Source organism: Marmota monax, unplaced genomic scaffold (assembly GCF_021218885.2).
Source record: "Marmota monax isolate L192 unplaced genomic scaffold, Marmota_monax_Labrador192_F-V1.1 WCK01_AAM20220418_F8-fsc00460, whole genome shotgun sequence".
Taxonomy (NCBI): domain Eukaryota; kingdom Metazoa; phylum Chordata; class Mammalia; order Rodentia; family Sciuridae; genus Marmota; species Marmota monax.
In genome coordinates this window covers 30,631-47,387 of record NW_026692817.1, presented here as the reverse complement: position 1 = coordinate 47,387, position 16,757 = coordinate 30,631, and the positions used below count along the sequence as shown (strand labels likewise).

Here is a 16,757-nt window from a genome sequence, read left to right as displayed (position 1 = left end):
AAGACTTCTTTGCTTCTAATCAGACAACTTTAATGTGTGGCCCTTCTAATCTGAAATTTCTTAAGTATTTCTTCATTTAGAGAAAAAGCCAAGGATTAAGGCAAGGAAGGGCATTGATTGCAGGCAGAGCTCAGCCTTTCATCATTCTTTCATCAGCAGTTTGGCTCTGGTCAGGTAGGCGTTCCAAATCAAGTCAATTTTCCCTCGAGGCAGGTGGTTTCCACTTCTACTCAGCGCTTGGAAGAAGTGGCTTCCAGCAAAATGCAGCGGTCTCCCTGGGAGGAATTTCAGCCAAGTCAGTGTCTTTTTTACATTTCAGTGATATTTTATTACTTTATCAAAACGTGCAATAGATCTATCCAGGTGCTGAACTAAAATGATTGCTCCCTGCACCAGAATTCCAGGCGAGGGCTGCAGAACCGGGTTTTCCAAGCTTCTGGGTCATTGTTAACAGTTCCCCCAAGGTGGGGCCTTTGTCCCCCCTCAAGGGCCTGGGCCCTCACAGGGCTCCCAGCCTCTCCACCATGGGCTCCTTCGCGCCACTCTGATCAGCGGCGCCACTCTTCCTTTGTCCCCAAGAACGCAGCCCACGCAGAAGGTGGACTCCCATTTTTCTGCCAAACATCAAACAGTCATAAATTTGGAAGAAGCATTATGTTTCCTCCACTTGGATACAATTCACTCACAAGAGCAACAAGAGTGTTGCCTGAAAATTACTTCACTTAAATAAAAGTCTCTTGCTTGGCTTCTTGTGCCTTACTTTACATTTTCTTTTGTTGGAACACAAGAGATGAGACTTGAAGCTTCTTGTCCCCATTTACTCATGACAATTTTGTGTACCTTAAATATATAAATACAATGTTTAAAAAAATTAATTGGGTTTGGAATCTGATTCTACTAATAACTACCTGCATAATCTCAGATAAGCTCCTTGTTTTCTGGACTTTATTTTTATTTTTTAAATAAATGGGGAGAATCATTTCTCACAAGATTTCTGGAAATACTAAGATAAAAGTATTTTATAAAACACAAAGTGCTCTGCATTGTTCACATAAATATGTTTGTTAAATTTCTAATAATATTTTATTAAAATACTATTAAGGTTTACATTATATCGGTGTCTCTTAATTCTTTCACAAAAGGCTATGACAAGGACAAAATTTAGTCAAGCTCTTTGTTAGATTCTAACAAGGATTGACTTTACTCCAGTTTCCGGTAATATATTTCTCATTTCTGCCAGACACATCATCAGGATGGGCTTTATTGTTCATATTTCTAACACCATTCTGTTCATGACCACTTAAGTAGTCTCTGAGAAGAGAGGATTTCCCTACAACTCTTCTGAGCCTGAGTCCTCACTGGAATTGCCTTTAATGCTATTACTGTCAATCTCACCTTTCGCTACATGTACCTCAAAACCTTTCCAGCCTTAACCCTGTACACTGTTTCAAAGCTATTCCACAATTTTAGCTGTCTGCTATAGCAATACCCCACTCTTGGCACTGATTTCCTTCTCAGTTCATTTGTGATTCTATAATAATATATTTGAGACTGGGTAATTGAAAACAAAAGCATTTTTTTTCCTCCTTCTGTTTCTGAAGGATGGGAAGTCCAAGATCAAAACACTGGAAAGTTTGATGTGGATGAGGGCTACCCTCTGCTTGCAAAATGTCACTCCAGAGGAGACAAATGTGTGTCATCACATGGCAGAAAGATGGAAAGGCAAAAGGTCTTAGGATTGTGGCCACTAAGGTCATTCATGAGGACTCCACCCTCATTACTTTATGAACCCCCCAAAAGACCACATCTCTTAATAGTTTAACACTGAGTCTTAGCTTCTAAGGTGAATTTCGGGGTGGGGGAACATACATTCAATCCATAGCTTATGATAATATAAATAGATACTATTTGTGCTTATTATATTAATAGTAGTGCTTTATCTATCTAGACCATTTTCTCTGCCCAAACCACACAGAGTGATCCTGATTCATCACCACTCAGGCTGTGAGTCATAGTGAAAAATGAGAAACTGGAGATATGAAGCATCTATCATAAAGTTATCTTGTCAGTGAGGATGGGCTTTGATTACAAACCTCAACATTCTGATTATAAATGCTGCTCTCTAAGCTTTAACTTTAAATATGGAGATTATAGAGAAAATTGAGTATGAAATCAAGTAATTTTAAAATTCAGAAGTTTAACCTAGATTATTTAACAGTAGTGAAAAATATAATTTTAAATTTGTGAGATTGGAAGTTGTCTCTGGGACAGGATAAAAACGAATTTGTTTAAATCTGAAGGTACTTATAAGACCTGTTCTCAGCAGCCACAGACCACAGCAGGGACCAATTACATCAAAAGCTTTTGTTTCCTGAAACATTAGTGCACTGTGATGCACTGACAATGGTTATGTATTTTGTGTGGAGAGCCAGAGCCTAGCAGTGTCTGTGCAAGTAGTTACATTGGAAACTGTCTATTGGAAAGTGGAACATTATAGTACATTATGGTACATGGCATGGGACCTCATTAAGAAAGTAAGTAGGCAACTGTGTATTAGACAATTATGTGCTACAAGTTAAATGGGTCCACATTTACATCTACAAGGCTGTAATACTTAATTGTTTTCACTGTTGGGATTATTTCCTTTGAAGAGATCAATAATGCTGCAACCCACACCAAATTTCTTATTAAAATAGTTCCCAGAAGTTATAACTTTTCTAAGAATTCCCTGATGTAATTAACGAAACTCTAGCAAATAAAGAAAACTCTGCCTCTGCAAGGCAGGCTAGATAACAAGCAGCTTTTAAAGAATTGTTCATAATAAGATGTCCCAGAGGGAAGCAAGCTCATGACTTGCAGACGATTCACATGTTTTACAATTGAGAGAGTTAACTGTTGAAAAGGAAAACAGGGTTTACAAAACCCTCCTAGGGGTATATTATGTCTCAGAACATAAAAGCTCCATATCATGCTGATAATCATTATAGCACACATTGACTTATTTATAATTTATACATTGAGTTTGATCTGTCCTGTCAGATTTTTCCCACCCCACCCCCATACTGCAGATTGAGCCAAGAGGCACTTTTTCACTAAGCTACATCCCAGTCCCTTGCCCCTTTATTTTTTAAAATTTAATAGGGAATCTTGCTGATTTGCTTAGGATGTTACAAAATTGTTGAGGCTGGCCTTGAACTTGTGATCCTCCTGCCTCAGTCTCCTGAGTTGCTGGGATTACAAGTGGATGCCACTGTGGCTGGCTCAAATTATTCTTTTATTGTTAAAAAGTCCTATTAGAAAACAGCCTTTTTGTTCCACTGTTTAATTGGGCTAGAGAATAAATTCTATCCATGGAAGTAAACCCATTCATCTCTAGTCAACTGGTTTTTGATAAAGGTGTTAAGAACATGTGCTAGAGGATAGTTTTTCAATAAATGGTTCTGGGAAAACTGTATCTTCAATTGAAGAAAATGAAATTAAATCCCTCTGTCTTACCTGGTACAACAATCAACTCAGAGTAGATTAAAGACTTACATATAAGACATGAAAACAGGGATGTTGAAAATCTTTTGGATAAAATCCCCAAACCACAGGAAACAAAAGTGAAAATAAGCAAATGGGATTATTAAATCCAAAAATTTTCTTCATGACAAAGGAAACAACAGAGTAAAGAGACAACCTATACAATGGGAAAAATGTTTGAAACTATATACCTGACAAAGGGTTGATATGCAGAATATGTAAGGAATTCCAAAAACTCAATAGCAAAATTTTAAAAGATTAAAAAATGAGCAACAGACTTAAACAGACATTTCACAAAATATACACAAATGTCCAACAGGAATATGAAAAATATTCAACATTGCTAGTCATCAGGGAAACTAAAATCAAAACCACAATGAGACATCACCTCACCTTGGTAAGAATAGCCATTATCAAAACAACTAAAGATAACAAACCCTGGCGAAGATGTGGGAAAAAGGGAATCCATTCACATTGTTGGTGAGAATGTAAATTAGTACATCCATTATGGAAGAGTGTTGAAAGTTCTTCATAAAAGTAAAAATAGAACAACCATAAAAGCCAGAAATCCCACTCCTGGGATATTTCCAAGGGAAATAAATCTATCTGCACTCCCATGTTCATTTCAACACTATTACAGAAATGGAACTAACCCGTGTCCATCAAGTCATGAATGGATGAAGTGGTACCTATAAACATCAGAATACTATTCAACTATACAAAAGGATGAAGTCTTGTCATATGTAACATGGATGGAATTAGAAAAGGGAAATGAGCCAGGTATAGAAAGACAGGTACCTCCTGATCTTACTCATGTGTGGAATCTAAAAAAGTTGAACTTACAGAAGTTAACAATAGAATGGTGATTGCCAGAGTCTGGGAGGGTAGCAGGGAGATAAAGATAAAGAAAGGTTGATGAATCAGTACTAAGTTAAACAGGAGCAAGATGTTCTGGTGTACTATCACATAGTAGGGTGACTATGGATAATAGTTATATGCTGTGAATTTCAAAAAGCTAGAAGAAAATACTTGGAAAGTTTTTACTAAAGAAATGATAGGGTTTGAGAGAGAGATCCTCTTTAACTTGAGAAAACTCTATGCATGTTATAAATTTATGCATCCATAATTACAAAAGTGTCAGACTAACTTTTTGATTTTTAAGTGCTTAGGTTAATAAAAAATGATTTTTAGTTACAACGGAAAATGATGGAGAAAGAGATTAGAAGGTTAGTGTACTCACTCCAGTGACTTTTAAGGTTTGCTAAAGTGATGGACATTAAATCATATTTTAATGTTATTGTAATTTAAATCATTTTGAATTTAGGAAGGTGGGTATACATTCATTTATTAGTCAACTGTTTTCCTTTGTGAATTTTTTCTTTGTCAACTTTTCCATTTTTGTTTTCCTATTTATGCTTTATGAAAGTTCTTTATAATTGTTGGTAACCCATTATTATCATGTTTTTTGAAAAATACAGTCTTGGAAACTTCATCTTTTAACTGTGGCTTATTGTCTTATTATTATGCCTTTGAATTTATTTGTAGCAAATGTTAATCTGTGTGGTCAATTTGTTCTATGTTTATATTCTGTTTCTCTTTATACCTGTAAATTTGAATATGTTTTATCATTTCTGTTCTTTTTCCTCCTGTTATTCTGGAAACTTTGCATTCTGCTTTCTTCTTTTATCTTTTAGCCTGAAATTACCACTTGCACCTTTTATCAGTATGAAGACTTTACAACACTTTAACACTATAGAAACTGAATTTGTTTTATATGCTATAAAATATGTATTTCTTTTTAACACCAAAAAATTTTAATAATATTTTATACAATTTTTATTTAAATTTTTCAGTCAATGACTATGGTTTTTTGATATTCATCTATTCTTAAACTCAGAATTTTCCCCTTTTCTTCCAATTAAACTATACTCTTCAGAATCTCTTTTAAGTGAGGGTTTACTGGTTTCAAGTCTTATGATTTATATTTTGTATGAAGATATACCAATTCTATTTTTCATTTATGAAACTTATGGTCTTTGAACATGCTATTCTACATGAATGGATATTTACTCTCCCTGACTTCTGGTTCCTGTTGTTGCCAATGGTCTCAGCTGTCCTACTGTATAACAATCTGTTACTACTTTCAAGGGGCTCTATCTTTCATCCCGCTCTTAAAACTTTTCTGCTTCTGTTTCTTTCTCTGTTTCATATTTCTTAGGTCAACTCATGCAACTTTTCTATGCCCCAAGGCTTCAATTTAAACTTATCATTGTTTAGGTTTTCAAAATTTCTATAGGTGAAGATTCACATTGCATTCAACAGTCATTAAATTTCCAAGGCTAAAACTGTGTCCCTTTTTCAAATTCTTGTTTTATTTCTTTTAGTGAGCAATACAAAGCTCTGCACAACAATTACTTAACCTTTGCAAAAATTCCCCAAAATAATACAAAAAATATAAAAATCAATACTTTTGGAGAAAGAAAAAATAGACAAAACAAGGTCTCCAAGAGGAGATTCTCAAGACATTTATGCCTGGGACACCACTTCTGAGAGTCAGAGGGTACTCAGCTTATTTATTTTGTGGTCAGACCATGAACAAAGCCAAGTCTTGTGTCATTTATTTTTACACTTAATTGTGTGAAGTTCATAACAAGCCTTTGAGCAACCAAAAATCTCTATTAATTCTATTCAAATAGACAATCAAAACCTTATAACCTGATTCTTAAAACTTCTTAAGTACAAAACTATCTATTTATTGCAAGACACGTAAAGAGAAAAGAGTAAGGTGAATTGGTCAGGGAGAAGATAGTTAAATTGGAATGATTTTTTGTTGTTTGATAGAACCAAATTGAGACCATTAAATGGGGTAAGTCAAAGTCCTTGGGAAAACTTCTTGAATTTAGGTTGTGGAAATTACCAGATGGAACAAGTGGGCATATGGCACAGGACATCTGTTAGAAAATATTTGAATTTGCTCATCTATTTAATCACTTTTTGTTTCAAGTAGATATACCTGTTTACGTGCATTTATATGTGTGTGTTTATAAGTGTTTGTGTGTGTATGTGTGTGTATGTGTACATGTAAATGGTTAAGGTGAATAAATAGCTACTGTATTTGTTTTAATATTTTCCATACACTGTAAATTAAAGTTTTCTATATACTGGAAATTAAACTATAAAGTTCCCTGATGTCATTTAGTTTGAGTTTCAATACTTAAATCAATATCATGGTACATTATGATTTTTGACATTTGCAAACACATCTAAAGAACAAATTCTGGGAAGTTGAATTGCGAGTTCAAAGTATATGAATATTTTCATTTTGATAGTTATTGCTAAATTGCCCCTTAGAGATTGAGTCAATTTATATCCCCACCTATATCACACCACCCTTAAGCAAATACGGTGCATTGTCAAACACTTTGATCTTTGTTAAAATTGTATATCATTACATTTTGCTTTGCATTTCTATTTTGCTTTTTTCTACTTTTTTTCTGGTAAGATTTCTTCCATTAAGAAATTATGACTTTGGGGGCCGGGGTTGTGGCTCAGATGTAGAGTGTTCACCTCGCATCCATGAGGCATTGGGTTCAATTCTCAGCACCACATAAAAATAAAATAAAGATATGTGTCCACCTACAACTAAAAAATATTTTTATAAAAAAGAAATCATGACTTCCTATTTTTTTATTTTCTTTCATAAGGCTTAGATTATAGGGAATTTATTTATTAATTCTTTGATTAATATATAGTAATTGTACATATTCATGGGAATTAGTGTGATTTTTCAGTGCATGCATACTGATTAAATCCAGGCTCACTCTAGCCACTGGCCCCCACCTGCCCATCCTCTTGTAATCACTAATTTATATTCAGGTTGTTTTTATTGATTGACTTTTTTTTAAGAAGTGAGGATATTTGAATCTAAGCTATTGCTATGCTCCTACACAGAAATAATGTGTGCCTATGAAGTCCATTAAAAAGTGTTTTCTAACTACCAATATATCTTTGACATGCTTTAATTAGATATACTAATTTTAATGCCATAGATGAAGCTAGAGTTAAATCTTGTTCCTTTTTAATACATTTTCTCTGAGTCTACCTTAATTCTGATGAGCTGCCTTTTAGGTTTAACTGTACAGTCTGAGTAGCCTTTTGACTTCCATGAATCAGATATCACATTAACTCAGAACATGTCATGTACTTCCATTTTCCTCAGTTATGCTGAAAATCAATTTACCCCTGGAATGCTGTTCACCACAGTTTATCCTTCTTTTATTTCAGGTGATAAACTTGCTTCACTTCACCCTACACAGTGTATCAGGATGTGTTTGGTAATTGTCACTGTCATCTTTCCTTCCCTAAAGCAATGGAAAACATCACATTTGTGAATAAGTTTCTTTTGCTGGGACTGATCCAGGTTCAGGAGCTACAGCTTATAATCTTTATCATTTTCCTCATTATATACATGACAAACCTATTTGGAGATGGGGCCACATTAGTGATCATCATCTCAAAGCCAATACTCCACTCTCCTATGTATTTTTTCCTGATAAATTGTTCTTGTCTGGATATTTGCTATTCTTCAGAGACAATGCCCAATATAATGTGGAACCTCCTCTCCAGGCACAGGGTCATATCCTTCATAGGCTGTATCACTCAGCTACACTTATTCCACTTTCTTGGTTGCACTCAATCTGTCTTGCTAATCATTATGGGATTTGATAGATTTGTGGCAATCTGCAACCCACTTCACTACACTGTCATCATGAACCCCCAGCTGTGTGTCCTGTTGGCAGCTGTGATGTTGCTCATTAGCTTCTTCTATGCTCTGGTGCATTCTGTCATGACTGCATGCCTGGACTTTCGCCACTTTCAGAAACTCAATTACTTCTTCTGTCATATCAAGCCTCTTTGGAACTGGCTTGTGGTGATGTAAGTCTCAATAAGTGGCTCATTTTCATTGTCACTTGCAGCTTAGCCATGGTGGCTTTCTTCCTCACTCTCCTTTCTTATTTCTATATAAGTGGCTTTTTTCTGTTGAACCACCGGTCCTGCAGTGTATTCCGCAAGGCTCTGTCCACTTCTCCCTCCCGTTTAATGGTGGTATTTCTCTTTTATAGAACTGTGGAGCTCACTTATATCCCTCCTCCCTGTGTTGCATGTGTAATACAGGAACAATTTATGGCTATTGTACACACAACGGTCACTCCAGTGTTGAAACCACTGAGATATACCTTCAAAAATAAGGAAGTGATGTTTTCTCTGAGAATAAATTTTAGGAAGGTGCTGAAGCTGTTTGCCTGAGGAAAATCAGTCACAATAATAAACAGAGGAAAACTGTATGCCATTTTTATGACATTTATTTTACTTCCTATAGTAATTCAATATATTTCTTAAAATTTTATTTTCATTTTAGATATTTGTTTAGTTGGAAACCAGATTATTCTTTCATATAATTTCAACCACTACTCATATAATCATTCATTCATTTGAAATATCTTGAGTAAGTCCTGATCCATATGCATAAGATACCCCAGTGGCAAAAGGTTCAGGAGGCCATTAATGGGGACATGGATCTTACATTTTTGTTGAGGGGGCAGGTAATACATAACTGAATAAGTAAATGTGCCTCTGTCAGAAGGTAGGACATATTATGGAAGGTAAGGGAACAACAAAGGCCTTTCCAAGATGTGACCTTCAAGCAGAACACTGAAAGAAATGAGGTGGAGGGTCACACAGATATGTGAGGTTATGTCATTTTATGAAGAGACAAAAGCAAGTGAAATAGCATTGAACAGAGTGTGCTTGTTGCTTGTGCCTGGAGCTTCATGGGTAATGGGGAGAATGGCCAGACATGAAGTTAGTCAGCTGGTGGACCCATGACACAGGCATCTTAGTCATTTTGAGGATGTGGGTATTTACTGTGCATGATATTGGATGACTTTGAGGCATTTGAGCAAAGAGCTGACTTGATATAACTTCTACATTTAAACAATCACATTGAATTCTATGTAGAGAACAGTGAATCAATTAGAATGCCCTTAATCCTTTGGGTAAGAATTGAAAGTAATGCAGGCAAAGGTGATGGTGGTGAAGATATGAAAATTAGTTAGATTCTGGATGAATTTGAACACAAAACTTTCAGTATCTGCTGAGAGCTTAGATATATTGTGTGAAGACAAGAGGCACCAAAGATCATTGTTAATTTTTATTTATCTTTATTAACTGGAAAAAATGACCATGATATCAATAAATTAGTCTATGAATATAACACAAGTATGATTAATATAGGTTTGAATTAGCTTTGTACATCAGGGTAATAATTTGAATGGAATTATTTCTTCCTATTAATGTTTTTTTATGCCTCAAATAATATATTTTTAAAACTTTTATGTTTAGATTGGCATGTAGGTTTTATGTCTTTAAAGGCTTTAAGATATTGCTATCAAATTACCATCTATTTGTAATAATATAGATTTTTTTTGAGCATAATTATATTCCATTTTTAAGGTAATAAGAATAGTAAAATGTTGTTTTTTGTTTGGGGCAAGGTATACTTTACTATGAAGAATTAACTCAGAACAGAAACAATTAGCATATAAGTCAGAATATAGCAGGTGGAAAATGTTATAGAAGGCAATTTGAGATGAAATCTACAGTGAATACAAATTGTCTAAATGATAAGCAATATCCTACTTGACAGTGGATACTACAGCTCAAGTATACTGTGCCACATTGTAAATGATGTGAAAATAATCATTGATGTTTGGAAGAATTAAATCTTTCAAATATTTTCTTTTGATCTTTGGATATTTCTTAGACACACTTGTTGCATCATCTTTACATACACAGACAACCCATCCATACACAATGAAATATTTTACAGTTCTGTCTTTCTATGTCTTTCTCTTTGTCTCATTAACCATATTCATTTTTACAAAAATAGTAGTCTAAATTTCTGTTAATAACCTGATGTGGAAGTTTCTAGTTAATATTTGAAGTTGAGGGACTTTGTAAAGACATAGAAATGTGATTTCTAGGAATCAGTTTACTAAATATATCTGTGTGTATCTGAACTAGAATGACAAGAAAATGTTTATATATAATAAAATATCCACTTCTCCCTAACTCTGGTGTCTTTGCACATCAATGAAAGGCCTGATAGAAAAACATAAACATATATTTTGAGTGATTTTAAACAAATTATTGCTAATTTTTGTCACACTCTAATGACATATAATGCATTTATATATTTTTATATTACATAACATATTATACTACATAATATATTACATATAGATATATAAAGAATGTTTTCATTTGAAATTTACACTTTGAAAATGTAGTCATCAGATTGCACCAAGATGGTACAATAGTAGTTTCCGAACATGTATCTCCCCTCACCAATATTAATTTGGAGTCATTCATGGATAAAAGTGACTTTGTGGGATCTTTGGGATCAAGATGGTTTGAAGCCCCAGTAGAGCTCAAGACAAAAAATAAAAGGGTTATTTTGAGAAGTCAGGCCTATGCCTAAATGACCATAGGATTACTGATCATAGGTCTTACTAAAGATCTGGAGAAAGCCCCACCACATGGCCCTATGTATTCTTGGATTTGCCACTAGCATCATCTGCCAAGGAACCCAGCAAGAAATTGTGCAAGACTATGATCCAGCAAACAGTCCCACTGACCTTGGTAGTGGCTGTGGACCTGGGAGCTACCCATAATGACCTGGCTCCAGCATCTCTCAGCTGCCAGGAATTGGATGAGATACACATACATCCATGCTCCAATACAGGTCTTATGACCTCAAATTGACTGTAGATCCTAAAAATACTCTGCAACTTGTCTGTAGCCACTTTCAACTACATACCTGGAACATTCCTTATGCTTAGGACCCACAAGGAAACTCTTATTCATACTCCTAAGTAAGGCTCTAGACCTTTGTCTTACTGCAGGTTTAGAAATAATTTTGTAGCTTGGATCTAGTACCCTGACACTCAACACATGCTGAGCAGCATTTGTACTGCTTCTCAGCAAGATGGACAAGACAGAAATCACAGAAACTCAATATTGGACAGTCAGAGACTAAGAGATCCAGAAAATTGAGTATTTTTAATAGAGAAAAATAAAGAGTACATTGGAGTCATGTCAGTAGTGACAATGGCAGCAGGTCACTGTAGAGGAGAGGGGTAGTACAGATAGAGAAGCATAGCAGACAAATTTGGTGTAGGAAAATTTGTAGATGAGAAAAACAGTATGAACTCAGTCAAATCAAAGGCTATGCAGTGAGCTGGTGTTTGAAAACTACTTCATGTTTCTCAGCTGGTCAACAGAAAGCCAAGTTAGGGGGCCATCTTGAGGAGGTCACACTGGAGATTTTTGATGCAGAAACCCAGGAGATCATGGCCAATGTTGCCACATTATCTCAACCAGTTTTTACTGTGTGTCCTAGAATGTATGTACCTGGCAGCATGTAATTGAAACAGGCACCAAGATGATTGTACCCACAGGGAATTCACGTTGGAGACATGGAGGAGAATTCCCTTTTAGTCTGGGAGCTCACACTACCAGCTGATGAAGGTTAGGAAACTGAACAGGTGAGTGTGGTTACACTTGGGAGTTGAGCCTGGAAAGGCCATAATTAGGGAAGAGGGTAAATGAACTGTGCAGGGTTTGTTACCCCACCCTGTGAGAAGAATTCTTGGGTGGACCCTGAGATTCAGACTTCCAACAGAGAATGGTCTCTGCCCACTCATAGGGTTGGCTGGATCTAAATTTCTTTTGAATAGATACCACCTGACAAAGTTCCTAAGTTTTGATTAGAGTTAAACCTCTCTGGAACTTATCATTTAGAACTCTGAACCAACCTCAAGCTGATAGATTATCTGGGCAAAACTCCAATTGACAGTACTTCCTCTCTGTCCTACTTTACACTAGTGAGAAGGGAAGCCAAGTCCATTCAGCCATTTTCTGTTCAGGCCACTCCAGCATGCAGGTTGGTGACCAACAGAAAAGGAGAAAGAGTTTGACAATCCCCAGTCCTTTGTCTTTCTAAGGGATACATAGCCCAGAAAGAAATGGAAAGCAGAACAGTCTGGCACAGTCAGTGAACATCCATCCTGATCAAGAGTTTTGACAACAACAGTTTTGTTGTTAATTGCTGAACTCACCATTCCTGTTTCTGTGTTAATTAGTATATTTGATTTCATAGTAGGCACCTGGTGTTTATTTGAATCTTGTATATCATTTTTCCTCCTTATTTTTACTGTTGTTGATTCTGTTTATCTCCCCCTTTCTGTGTGGTGCTGGGAATCTACTGTTAATAACTGAGTTCATGCAGTAGAAACTTGGCTGCTGAGCTACACTCATAACCAGATAAAAACACACCCCAGCCAAGAGACAGCAAATCTTAATCTAGACAAAACTAGCCCCACTAAAATTTTTGCAATATTTCAACATGAACAATAGGGGAGAGAAAATCTCCAAACTGATGACCAGTTCTCAAGTTGGAATGTCTAGTGGGCCTTCATGTCCCACTCATGGATACCCCATACTCCTAGAGCAAATAGAAAGAAATAACCTGAAGTCTGAGGACACCACACTGATGAAGGGGACCCAGTCTAGATTGTTCCTATACCCTTTTGGAGTATACAGAGTTGTGCAGTCTAGAACAATTGCAGAGTGTGCATCTCATATACTCTGCTGTATAGAACACAATTGCCTGATCTATAGGAAGGCCCCCAAACTTGTGAGACATTAAAAAAAGGGATCACCAAGCTCTGACACAACACATAATGTATCAAGGTAAACTAATCATGAACTAGACTAAATTTGGGGCCCCTCTAATTGGAGAGAAACTTGTTCTTATTGAGAGTGAAACCAAGCCCCAAAAAACTGATGGATGCCAAGAAGCTGGGAGTGGAGATTGCGCTCTGCCCCCACCTATCTAGCACATGCTAATCATATCTACATATGCACACTGCCTACCTTCTGTCTCACTTTGCTGTAACTACTGCCTCTTCTCCTTTAAAAATTCTGCTTATCTTCAGGGATTTTGAAGATAAAACCTTTAAAATAATAGTTTTATTTTGTCTTCTTTCAAAACTGGCTTTGAATAAAATCATTTTCCTACCAATTTGATTTCAAATATTTCTGGAGCAGTGAACATTATATATAGGACACTCACAAAGTCCATGCAAGGTTCAAGCACCACACCACTCACCGGAAACCCATGCAAGAGATTTATTGTCAGCAGCATGGAGCAAATGGACAAGGCTGTCCCTCTGGGGGGGGGGGGTCCCTCTGAGGGGAGTAGCAGCCTGTTGGCACTCACAGAGCAGCTTGATAGCCCTCAAGAGGAATTTCCACAAGCATGCCTAGGGGTTGTGTCATGAGTTGGGTGGGATTAACCTTTTAGCAGGCACATTCAGAAAAGCAAACAGAAAGAAATAACCTGAAAGCTGAGGACACCATACCCTGGGATCCCAGAATAAAATGACTCTTAAATCAAAACTCAGTAGTCCCTAGATAAAAATGGCTGCCAAACTAAAAATGGCAGATCTAATGCCAATATTTATCTGATGCCAATAATTGTAACCTAGCCTTTTCTTCCTCAGGCTGGTACTGATGCCACCCAGTAACAACCATTGCCTCAGAAAGAAGTAGAAATAAAATAAACTAAGGAGGCAAAAGACCTCTCCAATAAAAATTATAGAACACTGAAGAAAGAAATGGAAAGACTTTTCATTTTCATGGATAGGTACAACTAATAATGCTAAAATGACCCAAATTCCAAAAATCATCTACAGATTTAATGCAATCTCCATCAAGATACCAATGACATTGTTCATAGACCTATCAAAAACAGCCCTAAAATTTATGCTCAAGAATAAAAAACCAAGGTGATTCTAAGCAAAAAAAGCAATGCTGGAGGCATCACAACAGCTGATTTCAAATTATACTACAGAGCAATAGAAACAACAACTGCATGGAATAAAAAAAAAAAAAAAAACATGGATCAATGGAATAGAACAGAAGACACAGAGACAAACCCACACAAATACAGTCATCTGGCCCACAAAGCCACCAAAAATATACACTGGAGAAAAGGCAGGCTTTCTAACAAGTGGTGCTGGAAAAATTGTTTATCCATAGTAGAAGAATGAGTCCTATATCTCACCCTGTATAAAAGTTAACTCAAGATGGATCAAAGACTTAGAAACTATGCAACTTTGGTCAGGGTCAACACTCTATAGGAACAGGCCTACAGTTAAGGAAATAGTGTCAAGAGTTAATCAATGGGATGACATCAAATTAACAAGTTTCTGAATAGCACAAAAGAAAAAAAAATCTTTACTAAGTACTGTTCCAATGCAAATTAATATTCTTCATATAAACAAAACACTTACCACAAAAACCTCCAAATAACCTAATCAATAAATGGACAAAGGAACTACACAGACACTTCTTAAAAGAGGAAATACAAATTGTCAACAAATATATGAAGAATGTTCAACATCTTTAGCAATCACAGAAATATAAATCAAAACTGCACTGTGATTTTGTCTCACTCCAATACAATGGCAACCATCAAGAATACAAATGATAATAAATCCTGGAAAGGATGTGGAGAAAAAGATACACTTACACATTGTTAGTGGAGTTGTAAATTAGTGTAATCACTTTGGAAATCAATATGGTGACTCCTTGGAAGGGAAACACGGTATCCAGTTATACCTCTCCTCAGTATTTATTCTAAAGAATTAAAGTCAGCATCTGAATACAATTTTCAATACCTAGGCATGCTTGTGTGTTTTATTCAGTCCTAAAGAACAATGAAATTTTGTTATTTGCAGGAAAATGAATGGAATTTGAGAGCATTGTATTAAGCAAAGTAATCCATACCCAGAAAGTCATGGATCATATGCTTCCTTTCTCTCATAAGTGAAAGCCAGAGAGAAAAAAGAAAAAAGAAAAAAAAAAAGGGTCAAGGGAAGAGCTCATAAAAATAGAAATGACACAATTAGGGTAAAAGAAGAGGAGCAAGGGGAGCGAAGGGAAAGGGGAGGCACTGGGAAATGGAATTGACAAGATTATTTTGTTCTACTATGTGCACATTTGAATATATAACAACAAATCTCACTATTGTATATATTTATATCAATAAAATAATATGTGTAAAATGATAAAAAGTGTATATGATTCCAGTCTCCCATCTCATACAAAAATAAATTCTGGAATATTGTATGGCTCAATGTGTGAAAGCATTATAAAGGTCTTTTAAAAGTGACACAGGGAAATATCCTCATCATATTCATTTAGGAAAATACTTCTTACTGAGGCCACAGAAAATACTGATGGCCACTTTCCATTTATGAATTTCTCTTCACCAAGAGTTGTCACTAAGAACGTGAAGAAATAAGCCAAATGGTGGGAGAAAGTATTTGCAGCATATATTATCAACAAAGAATAATGAAAATAAAGTCTAAAGAAATCCACATTACTCATCTCTAGAAGATATGGAATCATAAATTCTGACAAAATTCAAGTGTTGACAAAGAGGTGGAGCACCAGCTAGCCTTACATAGTGCTATGGAAATTTAAATGTAGCGAAGCAGCTTGTAAAACAGTTCTTACTGAACACAGGCCTTTATTGTAAACTATTCTCTAAACACTCAGTTTTTACTATGAGCACAACATATATTGTAGAACATATAATATATATTGCCTCTTTTTTGTTCATTACTATGACTTCCCTGAATTATAGATTTTCAGATTAAATATTTTTAAAGACCTTTTATTTATATTAGTTAACTATTGCTGTGTAAAAAATTCTCCCCAAGTTTTACAGTTTTAAACAATAAATGTTTATTATCTCAAAATATCTAGGGATCAGAAATCTGAGTGCAACTTAGATGTAAGCTTCTGACTCAGAGTTTTCTCACAAGCCTCAAAGGTTTTGGCTATGTCTACATCATGTCAAAACTCAGTGGTGGAATACATTGGTGTTACTGGGTCTCAGACTCTCTGATTGTTGATCAGAGACTCAGTTCCTTGTCACTTGTACCTCTCCAGAGGAAGGCCCACAACATAACAGCTGAGTTCCTTCAGAATGATTGAGCAGGAAAATGTGCCCAAGATTGAAGCCATAGTCTTTGTAACTAACCTTTGAAATGACATTTCACTACTTCTGTCATATTCTATTTGCTAGAAGTTAAATAATAATA

At 35.7% G+C, this 16,757-nt stretch overlaps 1 pseudogene; it reads left to right on the top strand.

Annotated features, from left to right (window-relative positions):
* The first annotated feature begins 7,891 nt into the window (after window positions 1-7,891).
* On the top strand, window positions 7,892-8,829 carry LOC124095314 (olfactory receptor 12D3-like; annotated as a pseudogene).
* The last annotated feature ends 7,928 nt before the right edge of the window (window positions 8,830-16,757 follow it).